The following is a 7,740-nucleotide window of genomic DNA, read 5'->3' as shown; positions in this document are numbered from 1 at the left end:
CCAGCATACAAATAATAATGTCTTCCATGAAAAATCAGGTAGAATTTTTAGAAACAGATGTACTTTCTATAAAATGGATCTGCTTGGTTGCCACCAGTGCAGATGGCGGAGTACAACCCTTCACCACTGGGAGTTTGGCCCTGATAATATCCTAGGGGGGTTTGTCTTCTCTTTTCTCTCTACCATGGTACTGTCTATTCCAAGGACTCAGCTCACCCAGGTGTGAATATGCCAGGAGACCCATCTGCCTTTGGCTGGGAATGGACAGCTGCTGCACAGAACTCACTGGAAACTTGCTTTCCACCGCGTAGGAAGGACAACCCAAGTGAGCAGATGAAGGAACTTCTGTCTAGGAAATCTGTCCTCCAGAACAAGTGCATGCTGCTGGCCTCCCTGTGACCTTCAGCTTAGACCATCAACTTTCTGAGACAGGCTTCCAAGGACTCAGAAGAAGTTCTGAACAAAGATGACTTGCCCACCCAGCATTTGTAGGTACAGTAAAGGCATCGGCAGTAGGAGAGAAAAAGAGCAGAGGGTGAGATATGTGAATATATGTTTGTTTGTTTGTTTGTTTCTGATTTCTAGAAGACAATGGATGATATTTAGGTAAGAGAAGAGAAAGGTTTCAGTTACATTCAGACCAATATGAGAATTTGAAATTGAAATGCTACGCATCAGCCAGGCAATAGTAACATTTGCTAAAGCGCTTTTCATGTTGAAATATGTACAAATTTTACCATTAGAGAAATATAACACAGTCCAACCTCTCCCCTCAAATTCTGGAAAAGCTGAAACATGTTAATTGACAGCAAATATGTCTTCAGAATTGCCATTTAGCCCAGAGTTAGATACACATCTCCTCTATGCCAAAAAAATCATAAAATTAGATATTTAGTAGTAGAAAACAAGCAAGACTTGGTTTAAATTTTATTGAATTTATTTGCTTCCCTCATGTTAGAGCTAACAGAAGTCAACTACATACCCCAATAGTTAAATGAGAAAATTATCTATGTTAGTTCATTCTGCCAGCCATCACTGTGATCTGAGAGGAAGACACCCTGTCCATGGAGAGAACATTTTAAAAATCACATAAACATTAGCAGCCCAAAATAAAATCATTATTGAAAATGTAATTTAAGGAGATGGTTCTCTCACTGTCTCTCTCTCTGACAAAGAAGAGACTGAGGGTGAGGGGGTGTCATTTGTACTGGGTGACTGAGAAGGTTCTGGTCACTTTGGAAGAGAGTTGCAAGTAGGCTTCCAAACTCCTACTTGAAGTACTCCTTATAAGGGTACTTCAAAAAGTTTGTGGAGAAAAAATGGAATTACAGACAATATGAATCTTTCCATGAAGACCCTCCTTATTTCATAGTAACACTTGCATCTGAATCAATTGCCGAAAAGTCATTCCAGAAAACTAAAGCAAACACGCACCTTTAGATTAAATTATCCAGGTAATTGCTCTGATTTCCACTTTTCTTTCTATGAATGAAAGACAAAATTCTTTAGGTAATGGAAGAAATAAGATATGCACCATTATCACCAAATCCTATCTAAGATTTGTCCACATTCTCATGGGCTGGTGGAAACTGGATTCTGGCACTCTGAAAGTCATGTGCCATGACACATGCAAAGCCCTCCTTCAGTCAAACCAGGGTGGCCCTTCAAAAACCCTGAGAAGGCAGCTGCCCCTCAGAAGGTCCTTTTGGGTTGTAGAATTCCAGGCGCTCACACCTCTTAATACAGCACCAAAGACAACTTGGCCACCTCCAGCCGCCTCAAGCCTCCGACGTGCTGGTGCAGCTGTGAAGAAGCTAACTTTGGCAGCCATAGATCATGGAGGCTTTGTCTCAGCTTCTCTCGGAATAGCTTTTCATCAGGAGACTCACGACATCTCTCAAAACAAATGCAGGAAGGAGAAGGGAAGCCAACATCAATGGTCGCTGTAAAGAAAAAGACTATTTTGAATACTTGGGTTTTGGAATATATACAGTGTATGGAATCAATCATTTCTGGTTTATGAACAGCTTGATGTGGTAGAAAAAGCAGTGGATTTAAAGTTGAAGCAATGCGGATTCTAGTTCCGGCTTTGTCTACTGTTCCCAAGTAACTTAGTTTAGCTTCTTTGACCTTGGTTTCCTCATCTGTAAAATGAGAGGGTTTGGCCAGATGATCTTTGACCTCATGATTCTATGAAAAGTGAATGTTGGAAGCACATGTTCCCCTTCTCCAGTTACCAGCTGTGAGTATGTGACTGGACCAAATGGCACTAACTGTCGAAATGTTTTAGGCTGAAGGGGAAGCATTCCGAAATGGGATGAGGGCACCTTGTGTTGAAACCTGGAGCTGGTCAACACTCCAAGGCCGGGGCCAACTTGACTTCTGCCTCCCACCCCCCACTTGTCTTAGCTGGAGGAACTCACCTAAGGACAAAAAATCTGAAATCAATAATGTTTCGATGGGTAGCTTAAACAGTTATAAATCAGATGTTTGCCCCCCAAATTTAACTTTATTCTCTGTAACTGATCTAAAGTTGCTCTCCAGCTCAGTTTCACAGATAACCCAGTCTCTTCCAGTTTACAACTGTCTCTTTTGGGTAAATATTGGGCTAAAGGTTTCAATGTCAGAACCATATCTATGTCCTCAAGGAAATTTCCTTCTACCTTCCCTTTCCCTAAACAGCTTCTGGTAGGGGGAAGCTTACTCTTAAACAAGGCAGTAGGGAGAGGGGTCCTTGGTCTGAGCTGTCTTCTCAATCTTCTCTGACTTCTACTGAGATGTGCCTTGCCTACCCGGTCACTGGGCAACCTGCATCAGTTTCCACCAAATGAGGCAAATACCATCTGGACTTTTGGGACTTATGTTAACATCTGGCACTTTGCCATTAATTCTGGATTTGAGGTACTAGCACTTGATGAATTTATTTGTTTGAACTCCAAGCCTTGTTTGGTCTGCCAAACTTTCAGTACATGTTTCCCAGCTTGGACAATTGGAAATTCTGAACTTCCTACATGCCACCCAAGACCTTGGGGGAGTCAGTGACATTATAATAGGCTCTTGCTCTCTACCAAATTCTTCCATGGTAAAATTTGTAATCTACTTCAGCCTCCCCCACCCAACCCCATGTTACGGCAGGGCACCTGGTGAGGTTGTCTCCTTCTGCTGCCCTGGCTCAGTGGGACGGAGTGCAATCATTGATTAGTGGTGACCAGCATGAACAGGGAAGACGGAAATGGCTGCATTTGTGCCTCATATTTACCATCTTAACTTCTGCCCTCATAAGGCAGTGGCTCTTGTCTTCAAATTGACATTATTTTTCAAGTGAAGCTGGAGTGCGTGCGTGTGTGTGTGTGTGTGTGTGTGTGTGTGGTGACTTGGAGCCCAGGTTCTCAAACATTAGCATGCAGATAATCACTGGAGGGCTTAAAACAGACTGCCGACTCCACCCTCAGTTTCTGATTCTGTAAGTCTAGGGTGGAGCCTAGGAATTTGTATTTCTAACAAGTTCTCAGGTGATGCTGATGCTACTGATCCTGGCACCACACTGACCCAGCATCTCCAGGCACTGTTACACAGTGGGCAAAGCAACACAGTGTCTGAGTAGTTTTGTGCATGGAAACCTGAAGATATATAGTTTTTCAATGTGAGACATACTACTGGGGTCTAAATAGAGAATAAGTATTTAAAAAGTAATGGATGAGCCACCTATTTAGGTTATTATATTACATATTTTCTAATGGTTCTATCTTTTCTTCTGATGCATTTCCAAGTTACTAATCTGACCAACCCTGCAGTGAAGGTAGTTATTCCCAAGGTGGGATTGGGGTCCCTAACAGGGCTTTCTCTAGCTATGTGTGTGTCTAGACACCTCGGTTAGCTCTGAAATCAGATCCCAGCCCCTGCAAGCTTGCTGCTTTCAGGAGGAGGAAGCCAGGGAGAACAGGCACAGCCTATCGATGGCACATCCTGAACCTGTGAGTTTTTTCTTATACTGTTTCCTTTCCATTATCTTCTATGTTGAAAACTCAAATTAGCCTTGATTTTTTTTAACTCACAACTTTATTTACATGTTATAAAATTCATATATTTTAAGTGCACAATTCAGCCATTTTTAGTACATTTGCAAAATTATACAACAATCCCCATGATCTAATTTTAGAACATTTTTATCACTGCCTAAACATCCTCATGCCCATGTACAATCACTTCTATTTCCACTCTCTGTCTTAGGCAGTCACTCATCTACTCTCTGTCTCTATACACTTGCCTTACCTGGACATTCCATATAAGTGGAATCATACAGTATGTGTTCTTTTGAGTCTGGCTTCTTTCACTGAGCCTACTGTTTTGGAGGTTCAGGCATGTTGTGCTGTGTTTCAGCACTACAACAGCACTTACTTTTGTTGAACCTCCCTTTGATGCACACACCTCTCTCCATTTCTGCTGTTACTTTTTAGTCTAGGTCCTTGTTACTCAAAGTGTAGTCTCCAGCCAGTAGCATCAGCATCACCTGAGAGACACACCATGCAGATACTCAATCAGAATCCACAATGGAGCAGGACCCTGGGGGATTCATGAACTCCTTGCAGTTTGAGAAATGCTGCCCTACAGAAGCTTGTTGCCTCTGTCTGAAGGTTTTCACAGCAGCCTTCACACTGGCCTCCCTGCCTCCAGACTCCCCATCTCCAGTCTCCCAGCAAGACCACGCAGCCTGCACACTGCTGCCTGTGGTTACGCCTAAGCGGCCAATCTCCACATGCCTCACTCCATTTCTTAAACAACCTAAGTGACTTATTTACAACCTATTTACTGTGTCAGTGCCAAGTCCCCAACATTCCAGCATGGTACTCAAAGCTTTCTAAAACAGCCTCTTCTCTTCCTACAGAAGCTTCTCACCTTCAACACTCCAACACATGCCAGCCCCCTGACTCCACCTGATCACACTGCGGTCAGCCTCAGGTTCAAGTATCTTACTGAGCTGTTCCCTCCATCTACAGAATTCTAATCCACCCCTCTGAGGACAGGTTCAGGCCCCATCCCTTCCTATCCTGCCCCACACAGGACCTCTCCCAACCTGTAGCTTCACATTGAACTTTACTTATTCTAAACTCTAAGAATACACATCAAACACTGAATGCTGTGGTTACTCTTCAGCTGCTCATAGTAATACTAATAATAATGATAACAGTAGTAATAACACCAAAGACTGCCACGGCAGTTTACGGTTTATTAATACTATAACTTACCCCATTTTGCTGATATAATCTATATATCTCTCAAATATGAAAATATAAGCTCCTAGAGAATAAGGATTATTTCTTAAAGGTCATTGACTTTGGTTACAAGGGGAGCCCTAGCCATATGACAGGCACTACACAAATTCTGCAGGAATGAACACCAGGCCAGAGGCAGGATGATAGTTGCACCCAGAAGGGAAGAATTGATTCCAATAGAGCTTAAGTATGGAAACTGTAAAAGGACAAATGATAAAAATATAATTACTGCTACTATTACTGACACTTATTAAATACTGTGTGAGATCTTCTATGTATGTTATCTTATGTAATTTTTATTAGTCCTCTCAGAAGTGGGCACTGTTATTCCTAGTTAGGGAGGCACTCTTATTCATCCCTGTGAGTGAGGAAACTGAGGCTCAAAGAAGTTGTGCAACTTATCCAAGGCATACAGCTAGTAAGTGATATTGCTAAGATTCCAGCCCAAGTTTCTGACTCTATGATGCTGTCTGTCCCTACTGTGAAAGTAGCTCCACCCGGGGAGTACCGGGACACGACTGGACTGCTAGGGGCTTGGAGGTCATAACTATTTTTCTGAGTCAGGAAGTGTTTCCACAGGCAATATTCCTGTTTTCATTGGAACGCTGGTGAGATTTAAAGTCACCCACGAATTTCCTCCTTTGCGTCAGAGAACACTCAAAGGGAACAACCCAACGGATACAGATGGACTCCACCAGCTTCCTTGGCCAAGTTCCTCTTGTTCTCTACTTGCCCTAAGTGCCTTAGCTGGGCTGACGACTCTCTCTGATCGCAATGCCTTTGCTGCAATTTCATCTTGGTCTGGCCAAGAGAGTAGAGGGGACTCCGAGCTTCTCAGATTAGAGCTATACTTAAAAGGTAAATGACCTCATTCTTACCCATGGGTGATATGTAACTTGGTTCTACTGACTGCCAATAAGTTTCCAATATCATCAGACTACCCAAACCCTGGAAAATGTTTATTTCCCCATTCCATGTTTACACAGTTATTGCTTAGCAATTCCCACATCTTTCTAATGGTTCCCAGGTCACTAGACAAAAAAACCAAAAAACAACAAAAAACAAACAAACAAAAACATGAAGACTTCCTATATCTCACAGCTTCAATTATGATTTCCATGAAGCCACCCTCAGAATGAAGTGGAATGAGGCAATATAGAAATTTGGGATCATAGTGATCTGGAACCCCTCTCCCCAAAATATAAAAGTGATGACGACTCTTATGAAGTGTTGGGTTTAACTGAGTATGTGAGAAGACACCACTGGTGGAACCGAGTGTTTGGCCACAGTTCAGGACCTACAGTTGAAAAATACTCAGTAGCTACCCAGATTGTAATGGGTGGCGTGACTGGATGGTGTGCAGGATTTTGGTTCCAGAAAGTTGGAAAACTTCCAGCAACTGCAGTAGGTGGTGGCTTTCTTCTTCAGATTGCCAGTCACAGTGGCTGTGTGCAGATCGACTGGAAGAGAGTTGAAAAAGAGGCAAACAAGGCAAAAAGACAGGTTAAGAAATGAGCAAATAATGCAGCACTTGAAATCAACAATGCAATTGAAGAAGCAACAGAATTTATCAAACAGAACACTGTTTTGTCCAGTAGATTTGTGGGAGGCTTTCTGCTACGCCTTGCATCTTAAGGGCATGAGCGTTCTAGCACAGTGGATTCAATGTAAGAAGAGAAGTGGTGGCTACAAGGTGGTCTCTTAGCAGCACATGCCACTATAGTCTCCAGAGCAAGGAGCAATGACTGGCTGGAAATACTGAACTCACAACACAGCGATGTGCCATCTGAAGCTTGGCAAATTAGTATCTGCTGTCAAACAACCCATATGGTATGTGAACAACAGTATCCCTGAGCAAAACACGGCTTTCCTCAGTTTTTAAGATTTGTATCTGTTTAGAAATTGGCCTATATCACCACTGGATATAGATATGGAGAGAAAAAATAAATGTTGGATTTAGTGCCCAATGGGGGGGGGGGGGGGGAAGAAAGAAAGAAAAGAAAAAAAAAAACTTGGAGCCAGGAGAAAAGGCAGGGACAATCCAGTCAGAGTTCCTCAAGGGGGCCCTCAGAGAATGGCATTCTGTGGAGGTCCTTGTCAGCCACCATAGAATGTGGGGATTGTGTTAGTACTCTATAACAGTGAAACAAATTCCTGTAAATTTAAAAGCTTGAAACAACATCCGCTCAGTAGCTCACAGTTCTGCGGGTCAGAAGTTGGCACAGCATGGCTGAGTTCTCTGCTCAGGGTCTCACAAGGCTGAAATCAGGTGTTGGCCAGGCTAAGTTCTATTTTAGAGTCTCTGGGGAGAAGTTGACTTCCAAGCTCGTTATTGTTGCACCCATAGAACTGAGGTCCCTGTTGTTTGCTGACTGTTAGTGGGGGCTGCTCCCAGCTCCTAGAGACCACCATACTGCTTGCCATGTGGTCCCCTCCATCTTCAAGCGATCAGCCAGGTGTCAAATCT

At 43.0% G+C, this 7,740-nt stretch overlaps 1 pseudogene; it reads left to right on the top strand.

Annotated features, from left to right (window-relative positions):
• The first annotated feature begins 3,123 nt into the window (after positions 1-3,123).
• LOC134370495 (FUN14 domain-containing protein 1-like) lies at positions 3,124-6,908 on the top strand (annotated as a pseudogene).
• The last annotated feature ends 832 nt before the right edge of the window (positions 6,909-7,740 follow it).

The sequence above is a fragment of the Cynocephalus volans genome, chromosome 2, assembly GCF_027409185.1.
Source record: "Cynocephalus volans isolate mCynVol1 chromosome 2, mCynVol1.pri, whole genome shotgun sequence".
Lineage (NCBI taxonomy): Eukaryota > Metazoa > Chordata > Mammalia > Dermoptera > Cynocephalidae > Cynocephalus > Cynocephalus volans.
Note: the sequence above shows the minus strand (reverse complement) of the source record. Positions and strands in the feature narration are given on the sequence as shown.